Here is a 17,251-nt window from a genome sequence, read left to right as displayed (position 1 = left end):
AATGCATCTAAAGTATAGTTCCTGTAAAAGTTTGAATATCTTTATATACTAAATAAATAGCACACACACAAAAGGAAAAGATCAATCACTATACCTTGTTCAGAGCAGGCAGTAAATAGATGTCTGTTGAGAGAATGGATGATTAACATTAGTGTATGTCTTCATGGTACTAATCAGTACAATTTTAAATACCCAGATGCATAATTAGGTTGTTGTGTATCACTAAGTTAATGTGGTGTTTTCTAGACATGATAGTTGATTTGTTATCAAGGCCCTAGTAGAAAGGTAAGGAACAATGTCCAGTTAATGCTTATCCACAGTTTTTTTCTTTAAACGTCCATCTTAAGAAGAGATGCCATTTTTTCATAGGTTTCCAGGAGTGTGACGTGCTGAGGGTGAGGATTTGAAAAGGAAGTAGGTGAGAGCTGTTGCAGTCTGGGAATGGTGTTTGCAGAGTTGAGTGTGTGGTGGAGAAGACTCAAGAATGGGGCAAAATATCTATTCCCTGTCTCAGTTGCTTTCTCGCTCAGAAGGTAAGAGAACAAAATGTATACATTGAATGGTCAATTCACACTCCGAAAATACTGTACTATGCATTTTGTAAAGTACCTGGGCTTTAAATCGCATTTTCTACCTTTTGTCTCTTTGATAATTTAATGATATTTTAGTAAATCTGTAATTACAAAAATAATTCTTCGATTACTGAAAAAAGAAAAAAAATGTGGGACCGGCCAGTGGTGCAGCGGTTAAGTGCATGTGCTCCGCTTTGGCGGCCCCAGGTTCACAGGTTAGGATCCTGGGCACGGACCAATGCACCACTTGTGAAGCCATGGTGTAGCGGCGTCCCATGTAAGGTAGAGGAAGATAGGCACAGATGTTAGCCCAGGGCTAATCTTCCTCAGCAAAAAAGAGGAGATTGGCATTGGATGTTAGCTCAGGGCTGATCTTCCTCACACACACAAAAAAGAAAATAAATGAAACACTTGACACAAATTTAAATAATTACTTTTTTGTTATTTTTAAAGTTGCTTTCATATTTCTATATTTTATTGCTACATATAAGATTTGGAAATCATTTGTATCAATCCATGTAATTTTATTAACTGAATAACCAATTAGAATATTTATTAAACCCTTATTATTGTCCCAGTTCACTGCTAGTGGCTACAAAACAAACAAGTGGTAAATGATAAAATTCCAGTACTCAATTAACATAATCCATATGATTATACATGATACACCTACCAAAAAAAGTAACAAACGCCATTAACTGCTTATATAAAACTTTGATAGGGAAATTTATGTTGTTTTATTCTACTTATGACATGAGCAACGTGAATGCTATAGGAGTAAGAAATAGCAGACTTTGGATATGAAAACTATGAAAAATAGTGTTTACAATGCTATTAGAAGCAGAAAACAAAAAGAAGCAATTAAGAATTTTTGAAAAATGTGAAGAATAAGTAGATAAAATCTTTTCTAATTTTTCCATTTAATTAGTTATATACATTTGAATAATATCTGGGAACAGTTGAGAAAACACAAACACACATCATACTTACACTTAAGGTCTTTCTATGTAATGGCATATCAAGACTTATTATTTTAAATGTCTTTCTATTAAGTGCTGTGAATTTACTGCACTTAAAAAGATATTTAGCTGACAGAGACTTTCCAGATTCACTATTCTTTAACACTGAATATTGGCTTCCATTTGAATGATAAGTGTAATTAATTTATGGGCCGGAAAATGTCCCTTTCTTCACATAGACATTCATACTGAAAAAACTCATGAGATCTAAAGCATTTTCTTTAGAGGTCTACTATCTGTATGTTATATATATATATATATATATATTTATATATTATATGTAATTTATGCATTTTATATTTAATATATTTAGAATATATATTTATGTAAATTTGGACACTCTTGAACAAGTGGATGTTAAGAATGAACTTCAGCTTTTTACTAAGAATAAAACATGTAAATCTAAGTTGTTTCCAAATTTCCAGCAAATTTTTTTCCTTTTTTAACTCATCTTAAATCTTAAAAAATTTAAGACACAAGTTGCACACATCCTCTCAATTTTTGTTTATTTAAAAGCTCAAAAAATTGTATGTTAAAAAAATTTAATACACGATGCTATTATTTTACATCTGTGTAAAGGAGGAAGGGAAATTTTTTAGTCATTTTCAGAACGTTCAAATTCCAGATGGTAAAGCTCCAACATATTTAAATATTAAGCACTATTAATATTTTCTTATTTCACATATGACAAGAAGAATTGGCTATATTAACAATTTTATTGGTTAAACTATAGTTAATAACTATCGAATTATTATTATTTGACTATTTTAAAAAGCTGATAGCACATGAAAAAGTAAATTGAAGATCATATAGTTAAAACAAAAGAAAACCAGAAAAAAGAAAAGAAACTGCTTACATGGGTTAAAATCATGGAGATTTATTTCAAAGGTGGATTTCTTTCAAAATTATTTTCTTTTAATTCTTTAAGTTCTCTTTGCATGTTAATGTCACATTACTACAATGCAGGTGTGAAAAAAAAATCAAGTTTGTTTTCAGTCACAGGATGAAAATCCTAAAGGATTAAAATAGCTTTTATTTCACCACATGGCTTGTTTTATGAAATTAGATCTTTGTGTATTTGTGTGTGTGTATGTGTGTTTGAAAATCTCTCTCAGTACGTTAAGACAATTTGACAACTGACATTCCAGGACCTCAGCTTACAGTTATAAAATTAAAAAATATATATTTTAGATTACAAGTACTAAACATTTTAAACCTAAGAGAAAATTAACTACTGCAAGGTTTACTCAGGCAAAAAGAAAAAAAATAGTAACATAAGTTATTTAAAGCATGTTATTATTTGAATGAAAACATCATTGAACTATTAAAACTGATTTTTTTATTTGCTAGGACAAATCACCTTTACTGATATGTGCTACAGAACCATTAGCTATTGTTGACTAACAAGCCACCTCAAATCCCAGTGGCTTAAACAAACAATCATTTATTATTGTGTCTCACGAGTCACAGGGCCACAGATTTGCAGATCTTATATGGGCTCTCTCAGGTTTCTGTGGGTCATCTGGCTCATGCATCTGCAGCTGGGCTGGAGGCTTCATTCAAGACTGGCTTGACTGGAGTAGTTTAACTGCAGAAGCTCTGCTCCATGTGTCTTTCATCCTCTTTTTCTGATCTGCAGGCCAGCCTGGGCATCTTTCTATTGAAGATGGTAAAAGTATAAAAAGGCTAGCAAAATACACTGGGCCTCCTATTATCTAGACTTAGAACTGGCAGTTATCACCACTATTATCACTCATTTTGCCAACTCATGACCAAACTCGCTGGTGGGAATTGCTTCCCATGCATTATGAGAGGACACTACAATGGGTGTAGATTCTTAGAGGTGACATGTTGGGACCAGTAATACAAATTTACTGCAAAATGAAAAGTCAATTTTCATGATGTGTTAAGTACATAATAAAAATACCCCCATGGATGTTCTGCCTCACAAGCAAACAGAGAAAAGCAAATTAAAATAATGAGATACTGCTTTTCAATCATGTATGCAAAAAGCAAAAGAGAAATGGATGTTAACTTTTTAAAGACCTATCCTTTGATAGAAGTAATATAAATGCCATTTGGAAAATTGTTAATATTTACTAATATAAAAAATTGAGAAGTTATAAGCAATGAGCAATTCAGCTTTTAAGTCTTAAATATTTTGGATTTTCATATCTCTGAGAATTTGACTGAGCGAATGTATCAGAAAAATTCATATGGTGCATACACAAAAACATTTGCATGTTTTCAGATGTTTAATTTAGACTTTACAGCCCATACGATGTCAGCTAAGAGCCTATGAACTCCATTCACAGGTACATAGGAGTTATGGATGAAGATGTTCATACAGAACTTTCTGGAATAGCAAAAATTGGTATTATCCCAAGGGTCTCAAAATGAAGACCTCGAGAGTAAAATGTGGTGATTATATGGAAGAATGTCACAAAGCTTTTCAAAGACTGTACTAGATCCATAGTTAACAATATGAATGAATCTCAGCAGCATAATGATGATTGGAAAAGATAAAATTCAGTATTAGATTTTGAATACTATGCAATTTGTCAGTTAAGAAAATGTCATTATATGATTATAGATGCATGTGTATTTGAATGGAAGAACTCATTTAATATCTGAGCAAGTGTGACTACAGTAGCGGAGTGCAGATTTTATTTGAAATAAAGCATAAAAGGGGGAGAAAGGAAGATCTATCTCTGAATAGATGATTATAATGTCCACCAACTAAGAAGTCTAAATGATTGAATAGGTCCAAATCTCTGCACCTAAAGTTATACATAAATTTTATTTTGTTTCCCAAAAGAAAACAAATAACTTATTTTTAATATAACATATGTATGCATATATATATGTGTGTGTGTATATATATATATTGAACAAGTTACTTCACCTCAGTTTCCTCACTCATTAAGGAGATGATATCAGTCACCACTTGATATGTTTACAGTGAAGATTAATTGAGATAATATATGCAAAGTAATAATGAGTGTCATGTTAATAGTTGTTTAATAATTACTTATTATTGAACACTTAGTATACATCAGGCACTGATGTAGGCCCAGGAGAAAACAGTAGTGAACACACAAATGATGTATCTTGAATTCTACATAGGTGTTGTTAAGGAATGACCAATGAAAAGACATATGACGGATGGATCAATGGATGGATTGATGGATGGATAGATATAGAAAGAAAAATATCGAGGAATTATAACTGCAGTATGAGAGCTAATATAGAGTTGATACCATAGACAGTGACTAAGTGGCCAACTTTAGATTTGATGATCAAAAAAAAATTTCTCAGAAAGCTACACTTAAACTAAGATATAAATGATAATAAAGAGTCATCCATGGGGAATATAAGGGAGATCACTGCAGGAAGAGGAAAGCCACTAAGGTAGAAAAGCAGTGTGAGTGTTCAAGGAAGCATAAAACATCTGAGTGCTGGAAGCATTATAGGGAAGGAGAAGAGTGGTAAAAAGTAGTTAAGAAATTTACATGAACCACATGTGTAAGCTTAGAAAGCCAAGGTAGGGAGTTATAATTTGATTTCAAATGCATGTGAAAACATTGCATGAGTTCAAGCAAGGGAGTGATATTATATACTTTATGTTTAAAATAATGTCTCTGCTACCATAAGGAAAATGGATTATTGGGAATAAAAGTGTGAGAGGAGATTTTAGGAAAAGCTTGAAGCAATCCAGGTATGAGATGATAGTGGTTTGAACTAGGAAGGCAGAAATGAGAATGGAAAAATAGTAGACAGATTTGGGATAAGTTTTGCAGGAGATTCCACAGGACTCCCTGATGGGAGTGTGGTAAGTGAAAGAAAGGGAAGAAACCAGAAAAATTCTAGCAACTAGTTATTGTAAGATAATTCCTAGAGATTATTGTGTGGGTGTTATTTTTGCCTTCAATGACCATAAAATCTAAAAGAAAAGATAGATGCAAAGAAATACTTATATTATATCAAAAATACTTATAGTTTATTTACAATGTATCTGCCCTTCCAAAAAAATGTTAGCAGTAGCATTTTAAGAAAATACAATTTACTTATCTTAATCCTTTAAAAAATTCATCAGAAAACAACAAATTTAGCAACAAATCAAAATAATTGCTATAATGAGGTGATTCTTAAATAAGGTGAAAAACAAAAAATTAGTAAAGTCGTGGTATTTATATCCAAAATTTATTTCTGGGTCTTCATCAGCTAAAGCCAAAAGGGAAATCTAATGGATTAACAAATTATAATTTTCTGGTAGCTGGCCGCATGTGAAAAATCAGCAGAGACACCACACTTTTTCTGGCTCTGAGCTGAGCGGAACTGCAATTGAGAATTTAAACAATATAAAGAAGAGCATACTCTCTTGGTTTCTCATATTATTTGAGAATAATATTTGAGCTTTGCATTTACATAAGCAAGTGGCCTATTGAAGCAGAGCCAAATTCAATCTCTTTCCTATGCGGAAAGAACATACTGGCAGCATTAAAATAGCTGTTTGTCCCCAGTGAATTGACAATATCACTTAGGAAATAACCTCCTGTTCCTTAAGAGCCCAGCGTGCAATTAATTATTCAATTCATTTATTTAACAAATATTTTCTATTTACCATTTGTTTTAGTTTAATATCTTTAGGACAATTTTGTGTAAGCAGTAACTTAAAATAATATAGATAAGGATCAAGCTGGTTCTTTGTCCATAGTGTGGGAAAGTAAACATATCCAAAGAAAAGAATATAACATGAAAGTGGTAATTGAACTAAGTCATTTGCAGATAAAGTCCTGTGAGAGGGCTTTTTGTTTTATAAGAGACAGAGAGAGATTTGTCTGTTGGTGTGTGTGCTTTCCTGAGTGGAGCACCTACCTGGAAAGACCTAAGACAGGAAATTACTTTGGGATAGAATTACAAAAATGGCACTTTTTTGGACATAGGAAAGCGGTGGAAAAGGGCATCACTGGGAAAGAGAAGAATTAGTGAAAGCATAGCAGTGGAAAAGGACATAATGAGAAAAAGTAATAATGAAGAGTTAAGAGTGGCTTGAGGTTTGGTGTTACCACAATGGAGGCTGGAAATAAAGCTTAAAAGGTAGATTAAAAATGGAACCTATGGTAACTTTCTTGTTTTCAAATTTATACTTTCCTGCAGAGAAAATGGAAATTTATTGGCAAGTAAGATATTTAAAGCCATGCTTTAGGAAAATTAATCCGCCAGCCATGAGAAGGAGGAGGATGGAGTCCCCATGGTGCTCATTTGGTGCCTTGCGCTCAGCATCCAATACTCAGACTTGTAACTTTGACCCACTTTAGGCCAATACCAACTAAAAATGTATACCTCAGTAGTTACAAAGACTAAGGGAATTAAACAGAACTTTCTAGCATTTCAAAGGCACTGCTATTCATGAAAGAAAGAGAAGGATGTCTAAATTTTAACTTAAAGTTATGGCAGACGGGCAGATGGAGAAGAAAATTTTAGAGGCAGGAAACAAACATGCTTCTCCATGTTACAAACTAGGAGTTTGCATTGGTCACCTTCTTCTGTGTATATGTATACGTTTATGGAATAAGAACCTATTGTTGCATTACCTTCCATGAAAAATTCCATTGAAACGCAGAAAATAAAGTAAAAAAAATAATAAAACTATAACTTTACTGGAAATAAGAAACACAGCAAGCAGCAGGAGAGAAATAGAAAAATGTTTTGTCTTGAGCTTTGCTTTACATCAGTTTATAAAAATGGAAATTACCTCCTCAACATTTTGTAAGAATTCATATGTGAAAATGTATCAAACTGTGTTTTCCTAAAAGAATTTAATTCATATAACATCAAGTTTATCTTCTCAAAGTTTAAAAATACAGTAAAATGTAGCTTATTATAGACTATACTAAAAATAATAAATATAATAAAAAGGAACATAATATAATAAACAACAGAATATAATAAATGTAGCAAAAATATAATAAAATATTATATACTAAATACATATAAAATAAAATATACTAAATTTTAGTTTATATTTTTGTATTATTATAATATAATGTGAAATATAGTTTTGCATTTGTAGGTTTTCCCAATATAAGTGTATATGTTTTTTTCACGTTCAGTTAGCTATTTTGTTTTCTAAAAAGTTTTTCTTGATTATTTTTTACCATAGACAAAATATGTTTCATTATTAGATTTTAATACTTATATATCCCATTCTATTACTTTAGCTATAATTTTTACGTATTTCTATTGTTTTCATTGCATATATTTTATGACTCTTCTATTTCTTGAAATAAGTGATTATTTCATTTATTTTATTCCATTTTTGATTCATAATATACCATTTAAACATGTACATTTTCCTCTAAATACAGTTTTATTCCTTTGTAAGATTGATAAATAATGCTTTTCTTTTATTTACTAAATATCATCTAATTGCAGTTTCACATTATGTTTCCAAAATATGAAAGTTTTTAAGATTATCTTATTACTGCTTGCTGTTTTATTAAATTATGATGCAAGATTAGAAATATTATTTACTTTTGATCTTGCTGTTATGCCTGATATAAGCTAAATTTTGTGAATATTTCCAGGGCTTTGGAAAAGTTTTACTCTCCATCTTTGGTACCAGATTGACATATTTCCATTGTGCTAAGCGTATTAATTAAATTAATAACATTCTCTGTGGTTTATTGACTTTACTTCTTTTACTTTTTCTTCCAAAGACTGAGATCTGTGCATTAACGTTAAAAGTCACTTCACAGGCTCTGTTTTGTTACTATTTCCTGCCTTATAATTAACCCTTCATTGAGATTAAATATTTCAAATCAAATAGCATAAGTGGATTGCCCTAAAGCCTGTACTCTATAGTTGTGTGTAATCATCAAATCCTCGTCCCATGGGAGAACAGAGCAATAGTCCCTGGAAGATATATTCACATGATTGTCCTTCTATTTGCCCAGTTTTAATACTCTCTCAATAACAACAAGCCCTCACCCAGCCACATCCCTCCCACTTGCAGTCTTCCTGGGAATTGCTTTAGGGCTATGGCAAGGACAGGTTAGGTTAAGGGTGAAGTAATATTCTGTTCATTAAAAAATAATATCTTTTCTGACCAGGGTATATTTCAGATTAACACAGGCTTTGTATGTTTTATACAAGAGCAGATAAAGTGGCTTTCAAAATGGTCTTCTTCCTCTCTATTTCAAGGTATAAAATCTGGAGATGCAATGAGACAATGCTGAAATAGGTTTTCCTCATTCTCACTCCATTTGCCTAAGGTTAGGGGGAATTCCTTCCAGATTCTGGCCTTAGGATGCAAGTGATATTACAGTTTTGTGCTTTTTCTGTCTTCATGTGAGTCCTACTGTGAAGTTTGGCCATGCTGCACTGGAGTCAGACAGCATAGTCAACCAGAAGTCATGTGACTTGAACATTTAACAAGAGGAAAATCAGCTATTTCCCTAATCTCCAAAGCTCCTTCCCACGAAGCTGAAATCTTCTGTTAACGCTTCCAGATCTACTCTTCCCTTTTTCCATCCTGTGCCGTGGCTTGATATGGCTTCACCAACAGGCACGCTTGCCCTCTGGCCTCTGGTTGGGTTTTGGGATGGGAAGCAGCACAGGTGACTAAAGAGTGGAGGAGAGTGAGGTTAGGTAGTTTGTTCTCCTGGCTCTCTATTCCAGACCCTGGCCCTGGTGGTTGGCTGTATCACATGTATGGCCAGCAGCTCTCTCTACTCAACACCTCTGTCTGCAGTTTCCAGTAAACAGATCCTTTTCCTAACCCTCTCAGGCTTAGGACTAATGCAGGCTCCTTGCACTGTTCCTTGCAGTTTCCTTTACTATGACTACAACTTTGTAAATCTCCTCTTTGCTCAAATAGCCTCATGTTATTCAAGACCATGACATTTCTTTTCACCAGGGACACTGACTGATACACTGTCTATTAAATTATGCCTATACTGCCTTTGCTATGTTCAGTTATTTATATGTACCCCCAGCCCATCTCTCTAATTCCCAATATTAACAATATTGACCATTCCTGACCTATGTGCAAACCTTAAGCTTCTAGCTGTTACATTAAAAAAGCATGACTCATGGGATGCAATCGTAGTGGAACTTTATTTTATCTACCACTGACTCTTTACCTGTTCTCTGAATGGCTAGATCTTCTACTGCTACAGGATAAAATTTAGGAAAACTCCAGTAAAATTAGTTGCAACTTTGAGACACACATACAAACACACACACACACACACAGACACACACACACCTCGACCTGTTTCATTTAAATGATATTCCATGCTTGGTTGTAATGGTTGAGATATCTCTCTTGGCTTTTTCCCCTTCTTATCAGCATCCTGCCGGAAGAAAGCCTGTTCTTCATCCTTGTCTCTAGAGGGAGTCATTCAATTATGATCATTTCACACCACTGGAATAGCTTTGCCCCATCGGAATACACATTATTTTCGTTTTGCCATTCTCCAGCACTGCGCAGTTCACATTTTCTCCCTTTCTTCTTGGTAATTCGGTGACATTTGAGAGATTTAAATAAAAGCAATAATAACTGACAATGTTGAACTTTACCTGAGCCCTGTGCTCCTGGAAAACACCAACGGTTAAGAAATCTCCCCATGCTTTGTGTCTGGGAAACAGCTTCCTGCAAAGAATCACCCTTTCCCATTTGACCTAGATAAGACTCCTTGGAAAGACTCCTTTTTGTTACCTGTGACAGGGACAGGCACAGTCCCCAAATTCCCATTATTTGTCTCATAAATGATTAGTTGAATGCTTTGTCCCCACTGGCCAATTAAGACAAAATGCTCACTAACTTCTCCTGACCAAAATTTGGTTAGATGTCTGCTCTCCACACAGGCCCCTGATCTGATCCACTCTTGAGCAAACATCTGAATGCAGAGCAATCCTTAATGGCCCCTCTGGAGAATCTACGGATCTCAAGGAAAAACATTCACTGATCAAATGTCTGATCCAACTGCTTCTCCGACATCCCTACATGTGGTTTTTGCTAGCCTTGTCTACTCCTCTTTATAAAAGAAAAGCCGTTTCGCCTAACGGATGCCTAACTTTTTCTAACACGGAGACACTTGCAGACCTTATAGTAAGACTGTTAACCCTATTACAATAGTTTCCTGCTCCTGTTGCAATAGTATTCAAATAAAGTGTCTCTTTACCTACGTCTGGATTGTTTTTATTTGACATTAACTATATCCTCACTTTTAGGCTAAAGAAGAGATTCCTCAATACTGATCAGTAACCTTTCTTATCGAAATTTGTATTGTTTATTAATTACTTATTTAAATAGTGGCTCCATAAAACCTCTCCTCTTATCCCAGATTTCTAACTCTGTCCTATTCTCCCCTCACACTTCAGTAGATGATTTCTTCTCATTTACTGAAAATGATGCCTGTGTATAAAATTTCATATATCTTCATTAAACCTACATGTTCTTTTTCCTTTTTGTTAAAAATAACCTTTCACATACGCCTTTGATCCTTAGTCCTCCCAAACACAAGGCACCTTGCTCAATCAATTATCCCTTCAAACTTGCATCTTTTATCTCTCTCCGTCTCCATCTATATTCGTACTTCCTATAGACCTCAGAATATATGCTAATGTATCCTATCGTATTTAAAACAATACCACAAAAAACAAGACCTAGACCCTAGCAACTTGTTGCAGTCTTTATTTCCCCTTCCTTTTCTTCCCAAATGTCCTGAAATAGTAATCTTTGTGTCCCCTCCCTCATCCTGCTCTAGGACTTGATCACCATGGTGTTCTTTCCACATCATCTGAGTGAAAGTGCTCTTTTGAAAATGAAGTCCATTAGCTCTTTTTTTTTTTTTTTTTGTGAGGAAGATCAGCCCTGAGCTAACAGCTGCCAATCCTCCTCTTTTGTTTGCTGAGGAAGACTGGCCCTGGGCTAACATCCATGCCCATCTTCCTCCATTTTATATGGGATGCCGCCACAGCATGGCCTGACAAGTGGTGCGTCGGTGTGCGCCCAGGATCCAAACCAGAGAACCCAGGGACGCCGCAGCAGAGCGTGCGCACTTAACCGCTTGCGCCACCCAGCCTGCCCCCATTAGCACTTTTTAAGGCTTGATCTATCTTGACAATATACAATTAAAATGGTTTAGAACCTTGCTCCAAATTAGAAATTCCTTGGAACTCCAACTGTCCCTGACTTCTGTCAGCCTACATCATTTGGTTTCTGTCACTCTGTGGAACTGATCCCTTTCTGTCTTCAAGAGTGGTTCCTATTTCTCCTACTGCCACTCAACTGAAAGTATTAGCTCAAAATTCTGTTCTGCTTTTGGGCACCTTTCCTTTTTCTATCTGATTTTTTTCTTTTGCCAAATTCATACTCTCATGATTTCAAGTGTAATTTCTAAAGAGATAATGTTCAATTTCATATATTTAGCTTTAATATCTTACGTGTTTCATGTGTTTCTTTGAAGTATCTTAAATCCTACATACCTCAAACCAAAAATACATAATACATAGTACAAAAATACATACTTTTTTGCCTTTGTTGTGTGATTATTCTTCTGGAATTTTCTTAATTACCAGATTTTTCATTTTTTTCCCCACCATCGCTCTCTCCTTCTTGTTCTTTTCATTCAGCAATTCTGCAAATTCTTATACAAAACTCATGTGCAATATAAATATATATATGTATATATTTATCTATATTTAAGTATCAAAGCCCATTTATTTTCCAAATTGGATCCTTACTCATAATTTTGAATAGGAATTTAATAAAAGAATGTGTACAAAATAAAAATGGAATTGTTTTCAAGAATCCCAGTAGATAAATAATTAGAAGTTGAGTTCTAGTTGAAAGAGGGATAAAAGGCCTTGAGGCTGCTAGATTTATCTTTATCTGACCCTTTCCAGTAGATGCTGGAGCAACTTCATGGACATAGTTCAGAATCGCTACTGGAAATTATTCTCCCAAATTCTCTTGAATCTATATCTTCTATTCTTACCAATCAATTTTTGTTTCTCTTTTCATTATATTTTATTTTGTAAATATTCTTATAAATAGTCTTCTTTACATTAATCTCACCCTATTTCAACTCCTCCTGCTTCCTAGTGTCAAATTTTCTTTATAAATAATGTGGTAATCAGGGAACTCCTCTTCCCAATGCCTCTGATGACTCCCCACAGTGTTACCAATTATAGTCCAATCTATGTCTGTGGAATATTCAGGTATTTTACAATTAAGAATCAGCCTATATTTGTAGACTTACCTCCCATAAATATAATGACCTCATGTCCAATGAACATCAAATTCTGTATTTTCTGGACCTGTCTCATGGTCTCCTATTCCTGCATATTAACTCATGTGTCTATTTTAGACTAGATTGTTTTCCTCAACTTCTTTGTAAAGGAAATTGTAAATATCTGCAAACCCATGCTCAACTCATACCATGATTTTGAAGCATTTCCCTAAAAAAAATCTCCTGACATAGTCTCTTTTGCCTCTGAACTGACATACTTTGAGTGAATTTTTTTTCATCACTCATCAACTGGGCTGACAGTCCAATGGTACTCACTGGGGGACCTTTGCCAATCAGTATAATTTTGAAGTGTATTTGTTAGTAAATAGTTACTGCCTGTGCCTACTGAGGTTCTCCATTCAGTTATTCTAAACTAGTGTGTGAAGGGTTAAGAGAATGGAGATACCACCAGGATGTCCCCCAAATTTAACACATGCCAGCTAGCCTGAGATGCCACAAAGGCAGGCACCTCTCTGAGAAGGCCTAGAAGTTGTAAGGTTGATGCCATCTCTGTTGGAAGCGTTAGCACTCAACAGGGCAAACAGCTCAGTAAATATGAGAACCCACAGAGATCATGAGCACCAGTATCTGGCCTGTATGAATCAGAGAGTTACTTACCTGCCCACAGAAACTGCAGCTTCTGCCATGAACCATAGAGATCATTAAATATTTTGAATATCACCACAACCTATAACATTCTGTTTCCTAATGTAGTTTTTGAGTTATGACATGTAAAGCACTGAGAATGGAGCTTGGCACGTCAATTTCTATGTAAGAGAGATCCTTTATTATTTTCGTCATCATTGATGTTAATATTAATCTAGGTACAGATTTGCCTACTTAAACTGGCATGCCATGGAAAATCTAGCCTACCTTCTTGCATATTATCTGTTTAATAATAATATGTTTCCTAAAAATTAATTGAGAAATAAGATTATAGAATATTTCCCTAAATTGATTGTAATGGATTTATGTGACTACTTCTGTGTAGGACTCCAGAAGACACAAAGAGTTATCATTTAAAAACTGTCAAAGTATTGCTAATTTACATGACGTTATGGCTTATAAATGAAATGTTATATTTGAATTACAATAAAGTCTCATAATAAACTTAAAATAGTTTCTAATTTCTACTCTTTTGTAATGACAGAAGTGAGTGAGCATGCCCTAGAATAAATAAACAGATCAAAAAATGAAATATTTTGGTTAATGAAATGGAAGAGACAATTCAACAAGTGACTGATAGAAACATTGTTGCTTAGCATGAGTCACACATGATTTCATCAGAGATGGGTTCCTGGCAGTCCGTCTGTGAAAAAAGTATACAGGAAGAAAATAGGCATGATATGAAGGACAGGATACCTTCCAAATTTCTGAACTTTGATTGAAACTGAAGATAAAGTCAATATATGTAGAGTGAAAAAACCCAGGTATGGCTGATCTTGTATTTCAAATCATACAATAAACAATGGGTTTAGAAAGAGTGAAAATATTGGTAATAAAAATGCTGAACTATTGATTAGGCACACCACGGGCCTGTTAGTACATAAGCATAGTTTGAAACTCACATGTGAGCAGTTGAAAATACAATATAACATGATGAGAAAGACTTTGCTTACTACTGGTACCTCAGACACAATGTTTGCTGGCTTAAGAATCTTATGCTATTTCTTCCTTAAGAAAATTCTGTAAATCTAATATTGATGACTTTACATGACAGCAGAGGAAAATCACTAGCTTTTCACCTGCAATTCTCTGGATCATTGGAGCATTCATTCAAATGATATTAAGGATTGAACATGGTTGATACAGCTTCATTTTTGGATGCTCCCCAAAAAGATTTTATTTTTTAAATTATAGAATTGCCCTAAAAACAATCACTCAATACTTTTTTCACAAACTCCTTTGAAATATTATGATATGGGCTCAAATTTCTTGTTTTGTATATACATGGTCTGAAATTTAAATAAAAGTGTGTATCTTTGATTAAGACAATTGCAATTATTTTTTTCTGCTGATTGTTCAAGGATTGATCAACGATTTCTTTGCACTATATCACTTAGTAATTGTATTCTGTGATATATGGCTCATTCAAGTTCCAAATGTGTTGGTTTTCTCTCTCCAAAGAGTTTAATGCTTTTTTCAGAATGATCATAAGGTATAGTAAAGCTTTGGACACATTATTAGCAGTCACAAAAAAATTAGTCTAAGAAGTTTTCTGAAGCAATTTTTATTTGGTTGAAAGACCTAGGACAAATAGTCTCAAAATTTAATTTGCGTAATACTTTTATTATTTTTTTAATTTTGAGGGAAAGTAAAGTTAATGGTATAAAACCATTGAGTCACATAGTTGATAGGTAAACATGCAAAAGGATAAGGAGGATTAAAATTTAATCAAAATTACTAATAAAACCATAAACATCTGCTCAAATCTCATAAAAGAAACAAAAACAAAAAATAGTATTACTTAACAGCTGGTAGTCTTGTAATATAAATACTTGATTACTTCAATATCCAAGAGATATTTGCTGAGTGTCTACGCTGTGCAGCCACTGTGCTAGGTATTCTGGAAAATCTAAAGATGAGTTAAATAAAATACTGCAAATCAATGTTTACAATCTATTAGAGTAAATAAGCCATAATGCACAATACATATTCAAATTATAATGTAAGGACTACAAATGTATTTAAAATGCTCAATTTTAATAATGTTAGGCAAAAAATATTTTAAGGGAACTATGCAAAAATCACGAGTTAACGTTGAAACAAAAATGTGTTCTTTACTTAATATATGTAAAATAAATTATTTTGTGAAAATATAGTGAATGAACTACAAATATCCACAGAATGGTATCCCATGGTGCTGTAGAAAGTCATAGTAAATTCTCCAATTTAATGAATTGGGGAAGCATCTATGGTACACTACTAAATAAAGGAGCAGATTAGAAAACAGTATCATAAAATCCCAGTCTAACTTCAAATATATAGAATTTGTGTGCATGTGTGTGACTGTTTGTGTGTGTGTTTCTACGTGTCTTAGTATATTTGAGCCGCTATAACAAAGACCATAGACTGGGTGGCTTAAACATCAGGCATTTATTTCTCACAATTCTGGAAGCTGAGAAGTCCAAGATCAAAGTTCCAGCCAACTAGCTTCCTAGTAAGGGCTCTCTTTCTGGCTTTTAGAAAGGCTTCTTCTTGCTGTGTCCTCACATGGCTGAAAGAGAGAGAGAGAGAGAGAGAGAGAGAGAGAGAGAGAGAGAGAGAGCCAACGAGCTCTGGTCTCCAGTAAATGCAATAATCCCATTATGAGGACCCTATCCTTATGACCTCATCTACACCTCATTATCTTCCAAAGACTCCATCTCCAAATACTATCACATTGGGGGATAGGCTTAAACATATGGTTTTGTGTTGGGGGGCAACACAATGCAGTCCACAGTAGTGTGTGTTTGTGTGTGCGCTCGTGTGCACGCGCTCACGCACGCTACTTGGAAACTGCTCCGATGTTCCTCAGGACTTTTAGCTTGTAAGAGTCACATTGACTTTTAAGATTTACTTCAAATTGGCTCAAACTCACGTCATCATCTATGTGATTTGATAAGAAATAAGCATTCTTCCTAACATCTCTGGAGAAACCTGAAGTTGCTCACATTTCGCCTGGTCGCTGCTGCTCCTGCTAACTCCTCCGTGTCTCTCCATTTCTCTCTCTACATATGCACCCTCTGTCAAAACGTTTCCCCTCTCTCAGTCCCCAGATGTAGCTTCTCTTCCTCCATCACCCGCAAAGAACCAATTAGATCAGTTTATGTGAGCTAAATGCTATGAGAATCTGACATAATGAGGAGATACTCCACAACACAGGAGGGCATACAGCTTAATACTGCATTTTGCTCTCCCTCATTCTTCAAAGTCTGGTGCTCACTGCGTCCTGATACTGGGTATATCTCCCTCTTCTTCTCTCATTTGGAGCACAGGCTTCTGGTCATTGCAGGGCTCCCTCCTCCCCTTCTTCTTGGCTCACAATTTGAAAAGTAAAAATCCCTCATATTTTTTTATGCAGAGAAATTCAGCTTTGTCAAGTTCTCCACTACAAACTAGAGGGCTTATCTTTCTAAATCCCAGACTGTATTAATGCTTCTCACATTCTCCAGCATTTAGCAGCACAAAGAAACATTGGCATTCCGTTTATCTATTTATGAGGCAACTCAAATTTTGAGTCAGAGTTTCTTCATCCTAAAGGGAATAACACCACCTCTATTTCCTGCATGACTGTTGGAAGAAAAGAAACAATTAAAATGAGAAAGAAAGAGAAAAAGAGAGATCATTTTTACAAATATTTATTTTACTTCCCATT

The sequence above is a fragment of the Diceros bicornis genome, chromosome 8, assembly GCF_020826845.1.
Source record: "Diceros bicornis minor isolate mBicDic1 chromosome 8, mDicBic1.mat.cur, whole genome shotgun sequence".
Lineage (NCBI taxonomy): Eukaryota > Metazoa > Chordata > Mammalia > Perissodactyla > Rhinocerotidae > Diceros > Diceros bicornis.
Note: the sequence above shows the minus strand (reverse complement) of the source record.